Genomic DNA, 24940 nt, shown 5'->3' with positions numbered 1-24940 from the left:
GCACATGCGCGTACATTCGCAGCTCTGTCTGGAATTATTGTTTACCATTTTTTAAGATCAGTTGGCTTATGTACAGGACCTCTGCCAAACAGTGCTGCAGTTTTGTCTCATCTACCTTGTACCCTTTTCATGCAAGGAGTTGGAGGAGGGCAATTGAATCTCTTCGACAACTTTCCTCACTCTCACTGCAAACGAATAAATCATCAACATATTGAATTATGGTACAAGGAACTTGTATATTTCCAAGATCCTCATGCAATATCCTGTTGAATATGCTTGGACTTTCACAATACCCCTGGGGCAAACAGTGGTGTTCGTACCTTCTCCCTCCCAGGGTAAAAGCGGTGGTATATTGTGACTCTGGGTCAAGGGGCACCGAAAAGAAGGCGTTCTTGAGGTCTACCACAGCAAAATGGGTAGCCTGTTTTGGGACGCTGCACAAAATAGGCAGGATTGGGGACAAGAGGAAACTCTTTTTGGACAACATCGTTAAGGGGGCGAAGGTCCTGTATCATATGCCAGCTCCCCCTGTCGCCTTCTTTATGGAGTACACAGCAGTGCTGCATGGGGATGTTGAGGGGACGATTATACCTTGCTCTAGGAGTGCTTGCAGTGTTTCCAGAATCCCTTCCTTGGCCTCCCTAGACAGAGGGTATTGCCGTACTCTGGGTTAGACATCTCCTGGCTTGAGTGTTGTCTTTACAGAGGTCACTTCTCTTAACCCTACATCATGGGGGTTAGTGGTCCACAAGTGGGACAGAATTTGTTTTATGTCAGTGTCACAAAAAGGCGAAGGTCCACTGACGATAGCCATGAAGGGGCTTGGTACCTTTCTGTACTGTACCACAATTTCTCAAGTAATACCTATTTCTAGCACAATCTCCCTGTCATTGTTGTCATCAGCAAATTAACAAGGGGGGTCCTGGGAGTCCCTCTGCCAGACATTAGTCCTGGTTACGAGAGACTTACCCAGAGTCTTTAGCTCACTATCTTTCACAGAGAAGAAATATCCCAAACATATCAGTCTTTGTCCTGCCCTGGGGCAGTCCAGCACCGAAATTCTAGGCAATTCTCCTCTGAACAAGAGTACCAACAGAAACCCCAGACACGTGTTTCGGTCTGGTTGGACCTCATCAGTAGGGTGGATCTGTGCCTCTCTAAGAATAGTGAGCAAGGGGTCCACGTCTGGATTCCCCTAGTAACTTAGGGTGAGACCCAAAGCTACTTAAATATGCAAATTAACAAGGGGGGGTCCTGGGAGTCCCTCTGCCAGACATTAGTCCTACTTACGAGAGAGGTATTGTTGTCATCAGTGAACAACTCCTCATCAGTTAATTCACGCAATAGTATATTGGGGATCAGTACACAACACTGTGCTCCATTCGTATCCATGAGCATCGGTTCCATTTACAACAATTCTTCTAGCGGACACTTGCTTCCCTTCCAAATTTAAAGACAGGATGTACCAGCCACTATTTCTGGAGTTGTCACGGGACGAAAGACAAAGTCAGGGGGCACCCTCCATTCCTTCCTTGTGAGATCAGGCACTGCTTTTGCCAACACCCTAATCCCATACACATACATGTTGGAATTTAGTAATACCCCTCTGACTTTTATTTCTTTGGCCATAGTATGTATTAACAGCATTGCTTGGAGGGAGCACATTCCAGGGGTGGAGCAAATAATCCCCCTTTCGGTGATATGGTCATGTTTAATTTGCTGAGCAAATCTCTTCCCAATAAGTTGACTGGGGAACTTTCGTAATACAATAAGGGGGTTTGCACTATTTTTCCCCCTATTTTAACATCCAAATCTTCTGTGTAAGGAACCGTGACCATAGCCCCAGAGAATCCCTGCGTATCGAGAGTTTGGCCAGATAGCGGAAAATCGCCTTCACAAATGCATGATTTCTCCACCCCCGAGTCCACCATAAAGATGAACTGTTTGTTTCTTATTTCTTCCTCCAACAGTGGTTCCTCTTCTGGATGCAAGGTGCTGGATAGTACTGGACACACAAGTGCTCTCTGTGGGCTGTCCTAGTCGGGATAGGTCTCTGTCCCTGGGCAAGAGAAGACGTTTGCTTCGAGCAAGCATGCTCCTTGATAAGGTGTGGGTGTGCCATTTGGGGTGGTAGCAAAGGAGTTATTGTTTCTCATAACCTGTTGGGTGGGGCAACTCTGGGGTGCTTGCATCATGTGGGGTGGCTGACGGAGTGCGCTATAGCCAGGCATGGGAGGAGGTGACTGTGCGTATGGTGAAGGTGTCTCATATGTCCCCTGTGGTGGTCCGGGTGGCGGCTCCCGTGCTGTTGCTGGTTATAGTAAGTTTGGTTGTATTGATAAATGCCCCCTTGTCTACTTCGGCATTCCCGCAAACCTTGACCCCACCTCCTGCATGACTGGCATTGCCCTTGGCTCCCTCGCCTAGGGCCCTGTCCTCTGAATCCTCCTCTCCTCTGTCCCTGGGACCCACCTCGTCTTCTTGCCGGCCTTCCTTGCCATTGGGGTCCCATATATTGTTGCTCTCCTCCCCACTGGTCTTGCCTGTTGTCTGCCCACACCGCTGCCATTCTTGCTTGTTTTGCTACAGAGACACCCACCTCTTCTCCCATCTGCTCTGGGGGCGGCGCTGCTGTTACAGCTGCAACCTTCACAAGTTTAGTTTGTACAAGTTTCGCTTACTCTGCTAACCTCTTTTTGAATAGTTTCCTTTTCTCGTTCTTTGATCCTCCTGCAATGATGTACCTTGATGCTCTGAATTTCAGGCCAACTCTTGGCTTCTATTTCTGCTATCTTATCTAGGGCCTTTTGTACTTCCTTTGGTAATCCTTGCGTTATAATAAAATAAAATGGGGAGGTGCACTGGTCCCACGCAGTGCCTGTTTCTGTGCGCCACATCTCTTGGACCTGAAGAATGAACTGCGCAGCATCTTCCTCATCCCCCATGGCGCATTGCATTATCGATTGTAAATGGGAGGTATCGGAGAAGGTCCTTCGCGGTGCATCCCTTACTTGTGCTCGGACATTATTGAACAATGCCCCGTCATGGGTGTCATTACTGATAGTGACACCGGGATAACCTGTTTCACCCACACTGATTCTGCTTGATCACCCACTGTGGACACCTGAAGGCTTTTGATATCTACTATGGCGAGGGGTACCCCTGCTGTGTTTTTCTCAAAGGCATATATCCATTTTCCTACGCCTGCGTAAGTGGAGGTTACTTTAGGAGGTTGCTCTTATCAATTTGAGCCCAGGGCACATAGGGCGGCCGCCCAGCTCCCTTATGGATGAGGGGCATCTGCAATATTGTTTTCACCATCCCGCCTTTCACTCCAGTCCCTTTCTTTGTCGCGAGGGCCATCCTACCCATCCTGCCTCTGAGTCTTCCCTCCCATGTGTCCTCTACTCTGGGGGTTGCCCACTGTACTTGTGGTATCCCTCCTACTGCGCCCTCCTGCACCTCATCAATGTCGCTCCAATACTCTTGGTCCCTTACCGATCCTACATTATCATATCCTAAGCTGTCGGCTTCCCCTTCTCGTTCTACTCCTACTGCTCGTATGGGCGTGCTGTCAATCCTGAATAAAAAATCTCCTGACTTCCATTAGTCTTCTGGGAGGGGTTATGCTTGGGGGTCGGGACCCACCTTCCGTCCCTCTTGTTGCTTCAAATGCGGTTCGTAATCGAGCTAGTTCTGTTCAGGTGGAGGTTAATGCCAGCTCAAGCTCTCGACTGCTTATTCTAATGTAGGCGTTGGTGGTGGTCGACTAGGCCATAGGGCGGAGGAGGGGTGTGCTGGGCGTGGTTGCTGTTCTTCCCCCTGACACACACGTTGGGTTTGAGTACCCTTCTGCTGGCCTTGTGAGCAGTGGATCTATTCTCTTGGGCTCTTCCTCCCCCTTCTCTCCAGATCCCCCCCGCCATTGTTAGCGTTTCCGACCCCTTCTCTTTTTTGTCTGTGGCTGGTGCTTCTTCAAACATCCGCCACAGAGCCAATATTTTCCTTCTATTTTGCAACTGTTTCCCTTTATATTTGGCTTCAAGTAAGTGGACAAGTGGTCTAATGTCCCCCTATCAAAGGACTTGTCTTCTGGCCAAGCGTGAAATAGTCCCTCCCCCTTTGTTTCTGGCACCCACTGTCCGTGGTACTTTGTAATGCAGTCTCTGTACAGGGGGAGGTGTTTACAGATGTGGGATAATGGCTACTCACTTTTATTTCTAAATATAATATCCCAGGGAGGATTGTAGGGTCCTTTTCCCTTCCCTTCTTCTTAGGTACCTCTCCCGCTACACCCTAAGGCCAGGTCTTTGTCAGTCAAACAATTTGTGATGGGGCCTGTTCCTGTCTCACACTCTCCGCAGAGCGCATTCTTCGATAACTAATATTTGCTAATTGCAACATTAAGAGGACAGGGAACGGATGAGCTTTCGCGGGACAAGGTTCGTGCGGAGCTAGCCTGGTGTGCGGATGGCTTGGTACCTCTGCAAGAGAGGGAGACTAGGGGTGTGGGTGCCGCAGCCTCACAGAGTAGCAGTTTTTGGGCCTAGTGAAAGATGGGGTCTGGGCCTAATACAAAAATGGAGTTCTAGTGCTGGGACAGTGGTGACAGTGTTCGCCTACTTTCTTTTGTTATGAGAGGCTCAGGCATATTGTGGGAGTGGGGGGCTCAAAAGGGGGTGGGATAGGACCATTTCCTTCCCAACAGGGCAAAATGGCAAAAGGACAGAACAAAAGACTTTGTGGCACAGCCATTTTCAGCACTGGCCACAGTCTTGGGCCAAACGTGATAAGGTCCATAAAAACAAAGTAAAACTACTTTAAAAGTAAACTGATGCCACCAGTTTGTCCTAGGCACACTTGTACAAACACCAGAAAATCCTTAGAAGGTGGCTAGGGCCATAAAACAAAAAGATCCCTGTGCTCAGTACTGTAAGGTACTTCACACATAGATACAAAGTTACCAAGAAATGGCAACATAGTCGAATGCTAAGGGAAACATCGTTTCCCAGTATTGACAGCCTGAAGGACATGTCAGTTTCCCCATAACAAATGAGCGAAAGCCCATATGAGTGCAGCTGAAGGGTGTGCTCCACTGGAAAAAGTCAGGTTAGGTAAGCCAAACAAAAGCAAAACGTTTGGGGGTTCACAAACGGAGTGAAAATTGCACCTAAGGGAAATCTGTCCTAACACACCAGTATAAGTGATAGACTGATTCTGAACGACATTAAAGAACAAGTAAAACGAGCACCAACTTTAAATCGACTATGGGGGCCTTGGTTGCTGACCACTATCCATGTGGGAATTGTGTGGTGTTTGCAAAAACCATCACTACGAAGGATTTGTATGTTGGCCTTAGGAAAGCCTGGAATCTGAAAGGTTTTACTAATTGCAATACTAAGATGGTGATTTACCCGATATTACCAGGTATTCAGTTTTGACTACACAGACTTAGGAGTGTACGGTGAGTTGGCTTCATTACAATTACTGTGCCTTCATCCCTCGGATAGCTCACTCATTCTGCAAAGCATACTCCTTTACTCTGTTTCCCATGCCTCCCAACCTCATACCCCATTATTAGGTTTCCAAAATCTCTCGAACCTCTTACCCCATTATTAGATTTCCAGGGTGTCCCGTCCTCCTAGACCATTATTAGGTTTCCCATTTCTCCCACCTCTCACCCTATTATTAGGTTTTCCATTTCTCCCGACCTCTTACACCATCAGTAGGTTTTGTAGGTCTTCCAAACTCCTGCACATTATAAGTTTTCCCAGTTCTCCAGACCTCCTACACCATTATTAAATATCCCAGTTCTCCCAACCGGTTACGCATTTCATTGATTTCCCTGTTCCCCTGTCTTGCACAACCACTTGTTACCCAGGTCTCAGAATCCATTATACAATCACTTGGTTTCCCAGGCTAGTGCATATTTACAGGTGTACTTGTTACCCCCAACATTTTACTGTTCTCCCAGTTTCTTGCTTCCTAGGCTTCCTGACCTAATCCATCAGTTACTTCCCACCCACCTACCCCATTCATTTGCTTCTTAGGTTTCCTGACCTCTAATCCAATTTACATTTTCCATGTCTCTCAACGAGTTCATTTCATGTCCAATTCCCAATTGGCATTAGTTGAACCCCTTCCATTTTCCTTGCCCCCTATCCCGCTATGACTCCCTGGCAGCTAACACCACCTGAGAGTTCTCCCCCATCCCCGAAGATGTAGTGTGCAAACAAGTGGATACGTTGCTTCCATGTGCAATATTTGAACTATCCTGGCCTTTTCGGTCTGCTCTACCCCCTTATGTTCCTTTTCCTCTTCAGGCTTACTCCCCCCACCCCCACTTCGTCTACTGTGTAGGTCACCCAGGCCCTCTCCTTCTCTATGATATGATAGGTTATTTATAACCAGGGTGGGACTGGGACAAGAAATAGGCCCGGTCACCCAAAAAAACGTGGCACACCCCTCGCCTTTAAAAAGTAGCCCACCCCTCTCCTCACAACCCTTGACCTCTGATGACATCACTGCAAGTGATGTCATTTGACCTCTCCCCAAAGTGACATCCTGGGAAGCGAAGAAACAGCCTTGACAAAATAGGAAGTGGCATCAAATAAAAATGTTCCTAAGTACACTACATTACTGTGAATCCAAGCAGACGTCCAAGGCCAAATGATATGTTATTGTATAACACTTATACTTAAGCTCTTCTATATAGAACAAATATGCATACATTATCACCCAACCTGTATTGGACCTCATTTATCGACCTATGAAGGATGAAAGGCTTTTTGAAAAAGAAGAAAAAATTGAATTTTTATTTTTATAACATGCTTAATACCCAGAGGTTTCTAAGCACAGACCCGGGGATCGAACCTGTGGTGCTCCGTGTCCTCTTGCTTCCAAGGCGAGCACGTTGCCCCTGAGCTATCCTTCCTCCCTATCTGTGGCCCTGGGGCTCCCTTTGAGTTTCCTAGCCCCAGAGCCGGGACCTAGTACCGATTTGCATCGCTCCTAATGTTGTGGTCACCAAGACCTCCCGCTGCTCTGCGTGTCCACCAGCATTTCTTGCAGTACTGGCTGACCCCCTTTGCTGAACCCAGCACAAATTCCCTAAACTCCTACCACCTTTTTGCAGTCCCTCCTGCTTCTAGCAAATGCACACTTCCCCAGCCAATCCTTAAAACTTTCTGCTCGTCTGTCCCCAGTACTGGTCATCCCCCAGTGCCCAGCCCTCTTCTCAGCAATACTAGCATTGACCTCCATGGACCTTTGCTTTATTTAATAGGAACATGCCTAAATGGTTTGATGAACTATTTTGATTGATTCACCACAAGCTTTATTTCAACATTTAGTCATTGAAACTTAACTCATTTAAAATACAACATATTCAACAAATTCACCTGGGATACAAAATGAATAAAATACACGTGTTAATGCTACAATAAAAGTTGGTTAAAAATGACCACATGCCAGCAAAACATTAATACACTATTTCATGAAATGTGAAGTAATCATACTATTGTGCATATTTCATATATGTGTTTCTGACCTAGGCCTTGTATACCAAAACTGCATCAGAGAAGGATACATTAGAGAATAATGAATAATGTAGATTTGTGAAAGTCTCCAGTATTCTGATGCCATCGGTTTTAAGAAAGGTTTTACATTTGTTATCTGAAAATTACTATAGAGCAGATGCTAGGGAGTTTTACAGATGTTTTACAAGGTAGGACTTGTGAAGACTCACACTTCAGACACAGGGCTCCAACTCTTAGTATAGACCTGCACCACACAGGTTTTGCTGGTAGCAGCCAGTCTTATTTTAGGAAGGAAGGAGGGAGGGTTGTGGGCAGTACAAAGAACTTCGAGTATACACATAGACCAAAGAAACACTAACACAGTAACAGTTCCATAAAATAATGGTTCATTTTATATGTACATTAAGGTAGAGATAATTCTTAGGTAGGTAAGGTAAGTACTATAACACTCAATAAGCACATAGACAAACCAAGGCAATAGTCACAGTAAGTAAAACCACTTTTCAAAGGGATTGTGTCCTCCGACGTATTCCTTATCTTGTTGCTGGCCTCGGAATTGTTTTTCAGTAGAGGGTGCGGCGCGTCGACGTCCCTCGAGTTGGTGTCCCTCGACAGCCTCCGTATCGGTGCCGACATCATTGTGCGTATAAATAGACTCGCGCAGCGTCCGTTGCTCAGTTCCGTTTTTCCACACTTTGTGGGCCTCGGAATCGTGTTGCTCCGTTCTTTCTTCAAGTATTTACTTATTATTCCTCGAAGATATCTTCTTCATTCGATGGCTTCCTCTTCTGAACCGTCGACCCCACGGTCCGGCTTCAAAAAGTGTTGAGATTGTGGGAAGAAAATGTCGTTGACGGATCCTCACAGGATCTGTTTGTGGTGCCTGGGATCGGAGCATCACTGTTCGGAATGCAAGGTCTGAATGTCCATGACGGCGAAAGCCGTGAAGGAGCGTAAGGAGAAGCTAGAAAGAGATAAGACTCTTAAAACTTCAACTTCTTTGAAAGTTTCCTCGGCAGAGTCGAGACATTCATCTCCTCGCCGTCACAGGAAACATTCTCCCATCAGTCTTCGAGATCTAAATACTCAAAAAAGAGGCGTTGTAGATCTCCCTCGTCTTCGTCTTCTTCTACTTCCCCGGAAAGGGTCACCTGCCCCACGAAACATAGCTCTCCAGCTAAGTGGGAGGAATTCCGTAAAAAATGCTTAGCGTCTTCCAGGAAGCGGCCTCGACCCCCTCGGAGATGGCTAAAGGTGATACCCTGGGTGAAAGACCCGAAAAATCGAAACGCCGCGAGTCGTTGCACCCGGCGAAAGAAACTGCTCGAGAGCGTCATGAACCCTCGAGCAAAGGCAGTAAGACCGCGTCATTGACGCCGTCGTCGAAGGTTCCTTCGACTCATAAATCTGCGTCGACGCCTTTATCAAAGGGTCCGTCGACACACAAATCGGTCGAATCGACACCATCTTCGACGCCGCTGTCGACACCGATAAAGGACAGACCTACTGCTGTTACTACATCTCAGTCAGTAGACGTACCAAGGGCTTCGACCATGACCTCGAGAATGTCATCGATAACCTCGACGACTCCGAGTAGGATTCCGATCCTCTCGAGTTCTTCAAGGCCTCTTCATACTTTTTCGACGCCTTTGTCGTTTTCATCGAAGCCTTTGACTTCTGCGTCGACAACTTCGACCTTGCTGTCATGATCTCTGCTTCCAAAAGATCAGGACTTGCCCGACTCCCTTGGAAGCAGACCCATAACCCCCGTTCCGAGTGCCAGCCAGTCCCAATTGGGACCTTTTGGACCCTGTCCTGGCGCCAGTGGCACCAGGCTCATAAAGATGCCCAGTCCCAGCGCTGGAAGCGCCGGGCTCATAATGCTTGGGTGGACTTACCTGCAGCAGACCATGCTGCTTACTTACCTGCCAGTTGAACCCCTGATCCTCTTCTGTTTGGGACTACTTTTCCTGTTGGGTGGGGCAGGAGCCACTCCCTAGGTTCAGAACACTGGAACTCTTCTGGAAAGCAGGAACTCTTTTCTTACCTAGGCGTGGCTGTGGAAGGCGAAACCTAAGCACTACAGGAGGCTATTTAAACCACACCCGATGGATGAATCTTGCTTTGCGTTATTCTGCATTCTCTGCAGCAGAACGCTCATCGTGTCTTCTGCTTCTGATCCTGGGCCTAAGGGAACAAAGGCTTACCATCCTGGAATCCAGTCTTCAGCAGCACCTGTAAAGACAAAGAAAGAACAGGTTAGCACTACGGTCTTCAGTGGCAGCGCATCTCTTACCTGGTCCATCGGCTGTCACCAACGCCTCGCGCTGCATTCCGGCATCTGAAAGACAAATGCTTACCTACTCTTCGCATGCTCCGGAGGTCTTCGCACTGCATCCCGCATCTGAAAGACAAAAGAAGGTGCGTTTAAAGACATTGGGCAACTTTATTACTCACGTGCCATTACTCCTTCCCACGCCGAATCCAGTGGGTATTCCAGCACCCTTCAGCTTCTCTAAAGCTCCGAACTTGTACCTGCAAGATAAAAGGGACAGTTAGTGCGCATCGTGAAGCAGGCTAGAAGCGCTTACTTACGTGCTTCCAGGCGCTTCTATTCCTCACGCGGGTTCGATCCTCAACTCTCATCAGCCCGCCATCCGCCATCGCCGGAACCCTGCAAAACAAGAGATATCATTACAAAAGACTTTTAAGACATTTGAAGTGCCCAGAACTTACCGTTCGTGCAGTTAACGACGGACAGCAGTCCTCTGAGGTCAAGAGGCCTGCACCCTTATCCAGTGAAGAAACTGGTTACGGCACCCTGCCCCGAGGCAGATGGAGAGCTCAGCGTTCACTTACCTAAGGTGAGGGTGTTAACCTTTGGGGTTCTACAGGAGAAGAGAAAGGGAAGAGGAGAGAGGCACCCAATAACCCCAGTTCATTAATCCCATATTTTCTATCTGCAGACATATTACTCTTCGAGTCAGACATACAGTGCACAGAGGTCCAGCCCAAAGAGCCAACCGTGTGTTACACATCACCTTTGAAGATACGGCATTCACCCAGTCAAGACCGGCGCCTCTGCGGGAATCAGGTGAGCGTTACAGTTTTCTCAACCGGTGACTACAAGCTTGGTCCCTTCTGCTTTAGAAATGGGTTTTAAACCATACCCAAGGTCAGATTATTTCAGAGCTTTGCCCTCTATATATGAGGAAAGGGAGGATTCTGACCATGAAAGACCTTTTGGGTTACAGAGAACCACTACACCTATACCAGAGGAATTTATCTCTGAAGAGAATAGATTGAAGGACCTTCAAGACTCTTTGCATGAGGCAAGTGGTTTAGATACTTCTCCAGAAGTAGAAATTGCTACGCCAGACCCAGGGGAACATGCCGAGACCCCTTATAGGGTCTTAATGGCCAGAATAATAGAGTTCATGGGGTGGTCTATACCTTCACTTTCTTTTCAACAGGATGATCCTACGGACATTTTACTTAAAGGCCCACAGGAAGATCCTGTGGTTCCCTTTCATACTGCAGAGAAAAATATCTGTCAACTGGGAAACCCCTGAGGTTATCCCGGCAGTTACCCTATATTTGGCAGATAGTTTTTTGTTATCTGCTTCTGACCCTGAATATTTGAGCAAACATCCAACCCCAGAGAGTTTGGTTGTACAAGCAGGAACTTCATCGAACAGTAGATCTGCATACCCTACTATTCCACAAGACAGGGATGATAAAAGGTTTGACGCTATGTCAAAAAAGGTCTTCTCGGCATGTAACATGGAGCTTAAATACATTAATGCTACTTGCACGCTCGCAAGATTCAGTCACACACTTTGGGAGTGTGCTTCATCTGCGGCTGACCCTCTCCAGGAAGGAGAGGAAAGGGAAGCATTTCTGAACATCATTAAAGATGGTAAAGACGCAATGTGTGAGTCTCTTCAAACTGGCATTGCTTCTGCTGACAGTATCAGCAGGGCCATGGCGGCAAGTACTACAATCCTCAGATTTGCATGGTTGCGAAAGTCTGATTTTGCTCCAGATGTACAGGCCAGACTTTTGAATATGCCCTTTGACGGCACTTCTTTGTTTGGTAAGAAGGCTGATGACAGCCTGGAGAAGTTACAAACATCCAAGGCAGCAGCAAAATCTCTTGGAGCTGCAATCCGTCAAACTCCATATCGCCCCTCAGGACCCTCTTGGAGGGGTATGTCCTTTCGCTGTTATACCGCATTCGAAAAGGCAGAGGACAGCCAGCTCAAAGGGGCCAAAAACGATTCACCCCCGGTGGACGGGTTACAAATACAAAAGCTGCAGCAGGTGCCTCTTTGCCCTCTGCATCTGCGTCAGCCGCCTCTAAACCACTCTGAGGTCTCTCCTCACAAGACACCAGTAGGGGGCAGGTAACTCAAGATCTGACGGAATGGCAGGCTATTACGTCAGATGCTTGGGCATTGAAGACAGTTGCTCAAGGTTACTGCCTGCCTTTTCTACGCACCCCTCAGTCATCCACCGGGGAACAGCTCTCTGAAAGTTCCAGATCCGCTCCTTTCGCATGAGATTCTAGACCTGCTAGAGAAAGGTGCCATAGAACCGGTACCTGTAGCGGAGAGGAACAAGGGTTGGTATCCCCCCTATTCTCTAGTACTGAAGAAGGACGGAGGACTGAGACCCATCTTGGACTTACGAGAATTGAACAAATTCCTCAGGAACGACAACTTAAAGATGGTGATTCTCTCTCAGATCCTTCAGGCCCTCTAGCTTCAGGACTGGCTGGTATCTCTAGACCTTCAGGATGCTTATTTCCATATGCCAATCCATCTCAAACACAGGAAATACCTGAGGTTTGCAATTGGCAACTGTCACTATTAATTTCGAGTTCTGCCTTTTGGGCTGACCTCCGCCCGAGGGTCTGAACCAAGCTAATGTCAGTAGTGGCTGCAAGTCTAAGGAGGGAAGGGATTCACGTCTACCCCTACCTAGACGATTGGTTGATCAGAGCAGTATCTTCTGAACAAGCTCATATCCAACTAGATTATGTCTGTCACTTCCTCCACAAACTGGGCTTCTCCCTCAATTTAAAGAAGTCACAGATGATACCATCACAGAGACTCAGGTTTATCGGAGCGGTCCTGGACACTTTCCTGGGGAGAGCCTCGCCACTAGAGGTGAGGGCTCAAGATATTCTGCAGAACGATGGGATACTGTTTAACCCCTTAGCACAGCACATAAGGTGTGCTGACCTCACAACTGGATAAGATAGAAAGGATGAAAATTTCCCCCTGTAACAGAGGGGAAAAAGGAAAGCCCCAACGGCTCCCAGCAACACTGCGCAGAGTGCTGTGTGCTGCAAAAGTCAGACAGATGCCATAAAACATGGAGGAAAGCATAACTCCAAGAGAAAGATAAAAACATTAATATAAAAGTCTCCCAAAGATAGGGTAAAAGAATGAGTGAGTGGGGAAAAAGATTCCCACTCGCTCAGGCGAACAGACTAAAAACCTAGTAGTCTAATAACAATTGCTGGGGGACTCATAAGTGGTGGAGATTGTGCATGAAAATGAAAATCTACCCAACAGTGGACATGACAATAAACATTTTATTGCCTGCAGGATAGCTCAGTGGCAACATGCTCGCCTTGGAAGCAAGACGATACGAAGCAACACAGGTTCGATCCAACAACAGCTGAGACAACAACAAAATAAAATGCAAAAAAAACATTCTGTAACAGCGCCTCGATGCCCCCGGGCTGTGTGAGCGCTTTAAAAATGCAAATAAATAAATAAATTACAGTAATACAGGCACTTATCATTTATGGATGGTTGTCACCGGTGCTTTGTTGACGCAACCGACAATATGCCTATCTTAGTGGCAGGTGTAGGCTACGCAAATACGATGGGTACAATGTATCAAGGTAGGTGCCATTACCTGCATTACTTTTACCTGGGGTAGATGACTGAGCATTATGGCTGTTCGAAGACTTTTCCAAAGATTACAGAACAGTCTCATCCATGAAAGTCCGTTGGATAAGATTCATTGATCCAGAGTTCATAATCGAGGGGTCGGCCATAAAGCAGGCAGTCCAATCCAACCTTCACATGAAGAACCTAGGGAAATTGTATGCCCCTGTGGGAGCCCATTACATCAAAAACCATTCTATGAAATGACTGAAACCTGTAGAGGCCCAAAAGCGGATCCAGTAGTAGCAGACTCGGATACCGTTTTTGTTCAATGTTAACCAATCCATCTTGGAATTAAAAATGTGTGATCAGTGTTGGTAATCCCAACACTTTAGTTTGTTGGAGCCACATAATCCTTGCATTTCAGCCCTCTATACTTCAAAAGAAAGAGCTTGCATTTTATATACTTGAAAAATGGGACTGATTATCCTCTAACCGACTTTATTACATTTCAACATGTCTACACTGTACCTGTTCAATGACATGTCTTTTATCTAACTGATGGCACCATTTCCCTTCGTTGCTAGTACAAATGCCAAAATAGTCCAATTGTTACAGACGCCTTGAGTAGACAGTGAAGACAGGGTTTCATAAATAAAATGGAAACCTGGGTTTAGCCCAGCACAGTTCTGGCCCATTGCATGAAAGTGTCCATAACCTTTTTTTTGTTGTTTTTTTTTTGTTTAAACAATTTTATTGGTTTTCTTCAAACAAACAACATACAACCAAACTTGCAGTACATGTCACCATTTTCCAATTTTACACAGATCAATCAGTGTCTACTGCATCCCCATTCCCCTCCCCCCATTCGAGCCTACTCTACTTCGCGATCTGCTTCTCCATCATGCAAGGGTGTTTCCGAGTCTATGTTCTCGCCTGAGTCCTGGTCACTTGGCCAGTCCTGAGTGGGCCCGTACAATGTAGCCACTACATGTTTCCAGGCCGTCAGGGTCTCCGCTTCCTCATCCCCTCTTGTATTACCAGCTTCTTGCCACACTACTGTTTCAGCCTCCGTCCATTTCTGGAGGTCTTTCCACCAGACCTCTACCCTTGGTCTATTGCATGCCTTCCACCCCATGGCAATTCTGCGCTTTGGTAGTATATATGCCAAATCCTTTAATTTACTTACATGTTTCAACTTGCGTGGTCTAGGGAACCCTCCTATCAAACATGCCCACGCTGTTTCAACATTTATCTTAATTCCTTTCTCATCTAATCTGTGGGCTACTTCTTCCCAGAATTTACCAATCTCTGGACACGCCCAAAACGTGTACGTCATCCCAGCATTTTCTTCACCGCATTTGGGGCAGGTATGCCGTCCCACATTTTTAAATTTAGCTATCATCTGGGGTGTCATATATGCCCTGTGGGTTATGTATAGCTGTATTTGCTGTAACCTCGCATTCCTTGACACTTTCTTGTGGTATCCTTGGGCTCGTTCCCACATCCCGTCGCTCATTGGAGCACCCACCTTTCCTCCCAGTCCTGTCTTAGTTGTATCACTTCCTTCCTTTGGACATCATCAGCTCATAGAGTCTAGATACCTCATGCCCTCCTTCTGCTATGTCGTCTACCGTTTCTATAGCTTCATCTGGTTGCTCCTCTAGTACTATTTCCGACCATGTCTCTTTAATATGCCTCACCATCCTGATATATGCAATATATTGACCTTTATGCAACCCCGTTTCCTCCACCAACATCCCACATTCCTTGATCCCCCGTCTTGTCTTACATGTCCCACTGTTGCTATCCCTACCGGTTCCTAGTGCTTCCTAATCATCTTCATTAGCTGGCCATCTTTTCCCGTCAGTGTGACTAAAGGCACCTGCAGGGAGCACGGGGTTGGATTCTCCATAACCTGGCAGGCTTTTCACCATATTTTCCATCACAGTGTCATCATCTCGGGGCGTTCTTCCATCTCTAATTTGGGCAGCCATATCACCTCTCTCAGGAAGAACGGGGCGCACTCCAGTCCCAGCAATTTAGATTCTGAGGTCGAATCTTCTGATAGCCATTTGGCCACATGTTGTAGTTTGCTATCTAGATAATAGATCTCATAGTTTGGCAATTTTATGCCCCCTTTTTCACACGCGTTTTTGCAACTTCCAGAAGGCAATTCTGTTCCCCGTCCCGTGCCAGAGAAAGTCCCTGCATATGCTATGTAGTTTGACAAAAAATTGTCTTGGTATCAGATATGGTATATTCCCGAAGTAATGTAATAATCTCGACAGAACTACCATCTTCATCATTGCCTCCCCTTCCCATCATTGCCAAGGGGAGTTTCTCCCAGAACCTTATGCTACTTTCAAATGTTTCTTATCGCTTTCTCAGTGTTGTGTTGGTGTTCTGCCTCAACTGTGTGATAAATGTCTATCCCAAGGTATCTAAACGTATCTATCTCCCATGGATTTTGTAAGATTGGTAGCTGATCCCGCGGGATCCCCACATATCTACCCAGAGGGAATATACACGATTTTAGGGGGTTCAAAGCTATGCCAGATAACGCCACAAATCGCTCCATCACTTCCAGGACGTACTGGAGAGTCTCTTCAGGGTATCTCAAGTAGAGCAGCATGTTGTCAGCGTACAGTGAGACTAAATGCGACTCCCCTTTGATGTCAATCCCTATTATGTCGTATTGCTGCCTCAGGTATATCGCCAGAGGTTCTAGTGCTAAGATGTTCAACATTGGGGACCACAGGCATCCTTGTCTAGTACCTATAATAATTGCTCCCGTTTTGACCCTGGCCAGCGGTGCACTATATAGTAGTTTAACCCATTTGAGATACCCGGGCCCCATCCCGTAACTAGTCAGTGCCGCAATCAGCCAAGGCCATTTGACTGAGTCAAAGGCTTTAATTGAATCTAGCAATACGATTGCTGTCTCGCCCGATTCCCCTTTCGTATGTTCTATAACTGGATGTAATCGCCTAAGGTTATCAGATATATTCCTATGTGGCACATATCCGGTCTGATCAGGGTGTATACTTTATTAATTATCAGTTTCATTCTGTTTGCCAGTACCGCTGTTGCTGTCTTGGTTAAGCATTGATAGTGGTCTGAATGATCCACAGTCTTTGCCCGGCTTATTGGGTTTGGGGAGTGGGATGATGATTGCCTCTCTTAGGGATTCTGGTAGTCTTCCTGAAAGTGTCCATAACCTCAATGTTGTATTTACAAGGAACTTAGATTGGATGCTGTCCACAATCTCAAAATAAAGCTGGACAAACCGCTGCCTATTTTCCTTGGAAATATGAGTCAATTTCAGGAATCCATTACACCTCAAAATGGCTTATTGAGACCCCAGAAAATAATAAATAAGGATTGCTTCAAAAACACAATCTCAGAAAAGTTGTTTGCAAAAGCAAAGGCAAACTGGCCCGAAATACTTCTCAAAGTCCTCTTGTCTGAACTGAGTGAGACAAAAGCTTAATCCAGAATCATGGAAGTGACTTAAAACCAGAAAACACTCGCCATTTCGAGGAACATTACTGACCCCAATCACACAAAGACTAAGTTAATCCAAATACAGCAGTTGGCAGACAATCTATCTGAATTGTTTAACAAAATTCTAACATCCAGGCGATCTTCGCGGCAAACCTAATTCAGATGTCTCTTTTAATTGATCAAAAGCAATGGAGCCAAACCTGCAATATCCGCCTCAACTGTAACTTGGGAATCTTATTGTACTCTGAACTCTCTTTTAAATAACAAATGATTTCCCTGACACAAAGTGCACACCTACAACTTCCCACCCTGAAAAAGATACTACACATCTTCGGGGCATACCAAAGAAAAATGCTGGTATAGGCACTGGTCTTGAGTAAATTTGATTAATGTCCCGGGAGGATAGCTCAGCGGCAGCGTGCGCGTCTTGGAAGCAAGACGACACGAAGCAACAACAGGTTCGATCCCCGGGTCCGCGCTTAGAAACCTCTGGGTGTTTAAGCGCGTTATAAATACGTAACTAAGACAAAAAAAAATACGCAACTAAGAAAAACAAACAATTCCTGTAACAGCGCCTCGATGCCTGCGGGCTGTGTGAGCGCTTTATAAATGTAAAATAAAATAAATAAAATAAATAAATAAAATAGTAACACCATCTTCTTGCAATTAGAAACACACATTCTTAAATGCAGATGGTACAGGAGAGAGCAGCAAGACTGACCTTTGGTCTGAAGAAACACAACCATGTTTCACCCGCTCTAAAAACGTAACTAAATGTCTACTGGTAGATAAGCAAATTACTCTTAAAACCCCCTCTACACTACCCAAAGGAGCTATTGGGGAAAGGGCCTTGACTACCTATCAGCAATCTTTACCCACTACAAGCCCAACTCTCTGGTCCTCCTCAGCAAAGAAAGTCAATAACACCAGTTTGAGGTAGTACCTGACCACTGAGAGATTGTTGACCGTCCAGACACCCATCCTTTGCAATTACATTTTAGCAGGCTATGCTGGCATTAAGAGAGCAACTAAGAGACTCCTCATGAAAGTCCTGGCAAGGTAACTAGGTTCTAGAATGTCACTGAAAAATACTACACTTATATTGTAGCACTAACATGTGCCCAAGATAGGTTCCCTGGGACTTCAATGGAATGATGTAACCCCGCTTATCATTGTAATCCTTTGTTTCCCATCCCTCCCCACCTTTCTGTGACTTCTCCATGTTCTCAAATTTCTCCATGCATTTAAAAAAAAAAGTTTGTTTAACTTTTGCACAGAGTTACAACTTCACATGTAAACACAGTCAGTTGGCGTATACACAGAAAGTACTTCAGCAATATAAGTGAACAGCAGGATTTACATTACAATACTTCTACATTAGCATCTTCCCCCACACCTTTATTGATCAAATATTGACAGAATCCCCCCTTCCCATATATCATTTGGACGATTTGTTAAGGGTAGCAGGCAATAATACAATAATACAATTTTTCATTATCGTTAGCCCAGGTCATGTCTCCCATCCATTCGTCTACCGTGGGAGGTACCTTGCTCTTCCACCGCATCAGTATGGCTAGTTTGGCTAGCAAGAGTCCTACATTAAGCCGTTTTTGTTTCATCAGGTTCATTTTAAGCACAAAGCCCAGTATACACACCTCCTGTTCCCATCGGACAGGCTGGCCTACCATTTCTTCTAGTGCTTCACAAACTTTAGCCCAATATTCAGATAACTCTACATAATCACAACATGTGTATCAAATCGGCATCCTCATTTGTGCACCTTGGGCACCTCCCTTCCGCGATTACATAATTTTCTTGAGGCGGGCTGGTATCAGTATTTTGAAATGGATTAGCCTATATCTTGATTTCAAAGAGATCTGCTTTGTGAGCTTGCACAGTTGTGTCCAATGTGCCTCAGTGATGGAAATGCCTAGGTCGGTTTCCCATTCCTTTTTAATATCCGGTGTTAGCACTTTCCTAGTAGATAATGACAGTTTATCTAATGCTGAAGTGGACTTCTTCACTGTGCCAGGGGTGATCACGTAGTTCAAGCTCTGGTGTGAGGGCGGTTCCCGTGGGAACCCGTCCCACAACGCTGCTCTCCCAGAGCAAAGTCTTAAGTATTGTAATTTTTGTATTGGGGTATCACCCACTTGCACCTTAATATCATCCCAGATGACAAATTGGCCTTCACAGTATAAATCTCTGAAAAGTATGCCTGCCCCTCGCCAGTGTGCTATCAGTATTGGGTCCTTAGTCAGGGTCAAGTATGGTGCATCCCAAATGGGCATGTCCGGGCTATTCATTACAGTGCCTTTGGGGTGTTGAATCAAGTCTTGTCCATGCCTGCCGTGTGACCAGTACCAGGTCTAGTTGATTACTACCACCTCGTCTCCCCATGACCACCCATGTAGTAGTGAGGCCTTATCCATGCCCTGTTTTTCCAGTTCTATGTATGACGTGTTTTGCCCGCCCTCTGCCCAGTATATCGCATAATATGCTTGTGCTACCAAAAATTACCATTCAAAATCCGGAGCAGCCACCCCTTCCTGCTCGTATAGCATGGTTAGGCGTTTTCAGCTGGCCCTCACTTGGCTTTTCCACACAAACGTGGAGCATGCACTGGATATTTTCATGAAAAAGGCTCTGCCCGGCCACAGTTGTATTGTGCTGAAAAGATAGAACAGCTTGGGGAGAATAATAATTTTCACTAGTGCTAGCCGCCCCATAAGTGATATAGGAAGTTGGTTTCAATGTTCGAGTTCAATACATACCGCAGTGGCCAATGATTCGTAGTTAAGGAAAGTACCATTTTATCCAATCAGGCTATTTCTACAACTAAATATTTCACCTGTTGGTTTGACCACCACAAACTGAACATATTGCTTGGTTTATCCGCCCTGTCCATTAATGGGAATATTTCCGATTTACTGGTGTTGAAGCGGAGTCCTGAGTACTTGCTGAACTATTGGACTGCCGCTATTATCCTCTGCAGATATTTCTCAGGGTTTCTCATGTAGAGCAAAATGTCATCTGCCTACATTGTGATTAACTCAACTTGCCCATGATAATGACCATGATGGTCATTATCCCTTGTAGGTCAGTGGGAGATGGCAGCTATGGTTATCCCAGGTCTAGTGTGACGCGCCCTCATTAGGTCGGCGAGGGGTTCTATCACTAGTGCGAATAGCAAGGGCGATAGTGGGCACCCTTGTCTCGTGCCTACCACTAGTCTTGATGTCGAGGATAATACTCTGTTTACACACACCCTAGCATATGGCTGCGTGTACAGGATATGTACCCAGTGGATAAAACTCGGGCTGAATCTATAGTTATGTAGTACCCTGAACAGGAAAGACCAGCACACAGTATCAAATATGCCTTTTGCATATCTAGGGATACCGCAACCCCATCGGTATCCAGTGGTATTCTCGCCAAGATATTATTGCACCTCCTGATGTTTGACCTCGTTGATCTCCCTTGTATGAACCCTGCCTGGTCTTTGTGTACCATATAGGGCATTAACTGAGTTAGTCTGGAGGCTAATATCTTTGCAAATATCTTGCCATCTGTATTGATGAGGGAAAGAGGCCAATACGACCCGCATTCCTCTGGGGACTTCCCAGGCTTTAGCAATAAAGTGATGACTGCCACCTGCGTAGTGTACGGCAGGATGCCGGACTCCAGTGCCTCATTCCACATCGCTAACAAGTGGGGTGCCAGTGTGTCTGCAAATTCTTTATAAAGATCCACGCGCCCAACCCGTCCGTGCCCCGGTTCTGCCCTCCTGGTAAAATTTTTTATTGCTACTGTTATCTCGTGCAGTGTTAATGGTGTTTACAGTGTGTTGCGAACATCTGTTGATAGCAGTGTCGTTGGTATCTTGGCCAGATATTCATCGATTTCACTGTCTGTGGCCTCGCTTTGGGGTCAGTGTTGGGGAGAATTCTCTGTTAAGGCTAATTTCCCAAACCTAGTGAGTCCCCCAGCAGCTTTGCTGGATTTTTGGGGTTTATTTTTTTCTTCTGCTAAGAGTGAGACTCTTTTTCTCCCACTCTTAGGCATGATTTGAGAATGTCCTTTGACTTTGGAATGTGTTTTATGGGCTATGGGGTCTTTTACTCCATAGGGCTTCATGTATTTTTGGTAAGTGTGTTACACAGCACCCTCAGTGCAGTAACACAGGGGTGTCATAGTGACCCCCAAACATAGACTCTATACCCTGGGACTGAATACTGTCTCCCAGGGCATGTAAAGTCACCATTGACTTTACTAGTCTTAAATTGTGAACAGAACCAGTACAAACCATCATATTGTGGAAGTACTGATAGGGGTAATTAGATTGCCCCTAGGTCTGTTTTTCGAGGGGGCACTGTGCAGTCCCCACTTGTCGAGTTTCTGGCTGGTGGCAGTGGTTACCACGCGAAATATTCCACCAGAATATTTCCTATGGAATTTTCCCATTCATTTTAAACACACCACTTTTTTGGTGCAATGTTAAAGATACCGCTGGGTTATTTATTTAATATTTATTCCCCGGTTGGGTCTTTTTGCCAGGACTCGGTTTTAAAATGGCGTTTGTGTTCGCCTCTGTAACTCCAAACCCAAGTCGAGCCCTTTGTTCCACTTTTGGCAGGCTTCTGCACAGAAGCCTCCAAAAGTGGTGCCACTCTGTCTGGGTCTACAGGATCTGTGGGGGGGGGGGGAATAGGCACCCTGGACTGAGTTGCCTCGGCAACTCAAGTCGGACTCTTGTGTGATTGGCCCAGTGGTGAGCCGCCCGGCTCACCACTTAGCATGTTTGAGTGACAGCTAGGACTGATGAATGGGGGTTTTCTGCATAAAAGCAGGGCTTTGGGGATTGGAACTGCAGAAGTCGCCACAGGACCTAAAGAATCCAAAGAGGGAGAAACTGAGCCAACCTGCAACAACGACACCACTGGTGGAGCCCTGCTGAACCAACTCACCACTTCCTGACGACAGAGAAGATCTTCTTCCTGGAGAGTCTTCTTCCTTTGAGCTGGTGGGGATAACCAGTTCGCCCTCTTTTCGCCTTCCTGGATCGTCTCATGGTCGAATCCCCCGTGCCAAGCATCCCGGCGGCCGGATAGCCACGCTTCACCACTACCGCGAATAAAAGGGTAGTACCTTTTAACCGGGAAACTCTGCGGCTGGTTTCTTCCCTGGCAGTGCAACGACCTCCAGCTTTCCTCCACTTCGAGATCTTCTCTTCCCCTGGATGAAGCACTGACTTGCACCCGCTGCCAGGAACAACTGCCCCCGCTGGAGCTTTCTCACCATTTCAGGTACTGTGTCCCGCCTGGTCTCCCTTGCAACAGACTGTTCAAGGTGTCCCGTAAATCATTGACTCTCTATACTGGGGTGACCTGGGACCTGTTAACTAACTTTTCTGAACTGATCCAACTCCTTTTTTAACTATCTGCAAAGACTTTTAAAGTGTACTTCAACTGTGTGATCTTGAGCACATTCCGCCTTGCTCTCTCTAAGCGTGGGCCTGGCCTATGAACTTTTTGCTCTACAGTAGTCTCCACCTTTCTTGACTTGCTCTGGTTCTGTTAAGTGTTGGTATTGTGTGCTTTACTATTTTTGCCTTTTCTCTCCCTTTTTAAATAATTATTGGCGTGCCATCTTGGTTAAGCGCTCACCTCTGTGTTGATAATAAGTGGTGTTCTTTTCCTAAGACTTGTCGAATAATTAATCAGGGAGGTGTATATATTTCTAGTGACTGTGTTTGAACTTGCTTGACAGATTAGTGCCAGTGTATTTTTACGTGTGTTTTTAAATGAATAATTATATACTTTTATACCAAAGCTCTGGTCAGTGTTTTCTTGTACTACTGTATTTTTGTACCTAATGTGTATACTCTATATACTGCCTAACTCTTCTTGAGAGAAGTCTGACTGCTCAGCCACAGCTACCAGGTAAATCTGGGTGGTACAGACTGCTACCAATTGGGTTTACTGCCAACACCTGCAGTCTTAAACTTTTTGCAGCGGTCCCTAAGGGAACTGCACAGGTTTTCTGCCTTACAGTCAGTATAGTTTCTTGTAGAAGCTATAGAACACTTCGCTACTCTCTTCTACCTTATTAACCACTACTCGGTCATGTCTAGTGATGCACTGGATGATCGGGCTGCCCCTCTCGTTGCGCACAGCATGCGCCAGGAGCCTACCGGGTCTATCTTGCTCCCCATATCTCTGTCCAACTGCCGGTCTATCAGAATAACGTAGGTTCCCTATCAGCTGTCTCTTGGTATTCGTCCACCCGTGTTTTAATTTCTGCTCTCATTTGTGCTGACGGGTTGCTCGCATACTCCATTTGTAGCTTCACCAGGGATTCCTCCTTCTGTCTAAGTTCCCTTCTAATATCTCGAAGCACCCTGAACTTGGGTTTAGCTGTGTCAGGCTGAGAGGTCCTGTGTCCGCAGAAGCTGCTGAACCCCCGACAATCCCCCTGAAATGTAATTCCCAGAACTAGATTTTAATTCAGCTCTGTTAACCACACCCCAAAGGGAAAGGGGGAAGTGGATAACAAAACAACACCAGGCAGACTGCGTCAAGGCTAATCAGAGCTGAACCTGCAGAGGATATAAGAAAAGCAAATACAATTCCTTTATTTACTTACTAACCTTATGAATGGGAAAACATTAAATCCTTAACTAATAATTAAGACTCATACCTGGTTCTTCTCTTGAAATTTCTTAGAGAAGTTTGTAAGAAGCTGAAAATCTCTCTTACTTGAGACTCATGAAGTTTATAGCAACTTCTTACTTGAAGCCATTCTGGAAAGCTTGGTTCGTTGTCTCTTTTCCAAAATGCACTGATCTCCAGTTAAATTGTCTTATATAGATTCTTTCTTATTTTCTCTCAAAGCTGTTCAAACTATTTACACTTCTGTTGAGTTTTTCAATCCTTGAAGAATGCACGTGAGAATTATGTCCATACAGATGAGCTTCTCGTTGAAATCCTCCTGGATTGAAGAACGCGCGCAAAAAGTTCACCCACGAACGAATACACGTGGAAAAAAAGGACACGCGCTAGAAACCACACGCGCGACAATAATCTCACGCGGTTCTTAGATTAACGCGTCAGAAAACACACGCGCTCTTTAGTTCACACGCGACAAAAAGTTTTCTCGCATAGAAGCACAAGCGCCATAGAAAACACGCGCACATAAAAACGCACGCGATTCTCAGATCCACGCGCTACTGAATACCTGCGCTGGAAAAACACACGCGCACTTGAATACGCACGCGATTCTCAGATCCACGCGCTACAGAACACCCGCGCTGGAAAAACACACGCGCACTTGAATAGGCACGCAATTCTTAGATCCTCGCGCTACGGAACTCCTGCGCTGGAAAAACACGCGCACTTGAAGTCGAACGCGACCAACAGATTCTCGAGCTTCCGCGCTGGGAAACACACGCGCACTTGAAGTCGAACGCGACCAACAGATTTTCGAGCTTCCGCGCTGGGAAACACACGCGCACTTGAAGTCGAACGCGACCAACAGATTTTCGAGCTTCCGCGCTGGGAAACACACGCGCACTTGAAGTCGCACGCGACAAACAGATTCTCTCGCTACCGCGCTGGAAAACACACGCGAACTTTAAAAGGGAAGAACAGAGTTACTGTACAAATAAAGTCACTTATCTCCTGAGCGAATTCATAAAGATCTTCTGAGTCTCCTGTCTTCAAAAACGAATTCCTGTCAACTGATGTCTTCTCCCGGAACCCCCAAGAAAGTAGCCGCTCAACTGCTAACACCTGAAGGATAAAATCCACCAGGCCCAAGTCTAAAGCAGGAGCAGCCACAAAACACGTCCTCTCAGATGGGGTTTTGATGATGAAAGGCACAGAGTGACAGTTTAGAATGTTCATTGTTGTTCTGCATTGTCTTCCAACCAATCAGAGCTGACACTGTGAGACTCCATTTTGCTTTGGGTCAGAACCAGGATTCTGAGTCAGC

General features: G+C 46.1%; 1 protein-coding gene across 2 annotated transcripts in view; it reads left to right on the top strand.

Moving 5' to 3' along the window:
- The window catches only part of GCC2 (GRIP and coiled-coil domain containing 2), a 1745187-nt gene that overhangs the window by 430272 nt on the left and 1289975 nt on the right, over positions 1–24940 (top strand). The gene's annotated exons all lie outside the window — the stretch shown is intronic.

This window comes from Ambystoma mexicanum, chromosome 7p (assembly GCF_040938575.1).
Source record: "Ambystoma mexicanum isolate Mex_15411 chromosome 7p, UKY_AmexF1_1, whole genome shotgun sequence".
Taxonomy (NCBI): Eukaryota; Metazoa; Chordata; class Amphibia; order Caudata; family Ambystomatidae; genus Ambystoma; species Ambystoma mexicanum.
This window is presented reverse-complemented; position numbering and strand designations above follow the sequence as displayed.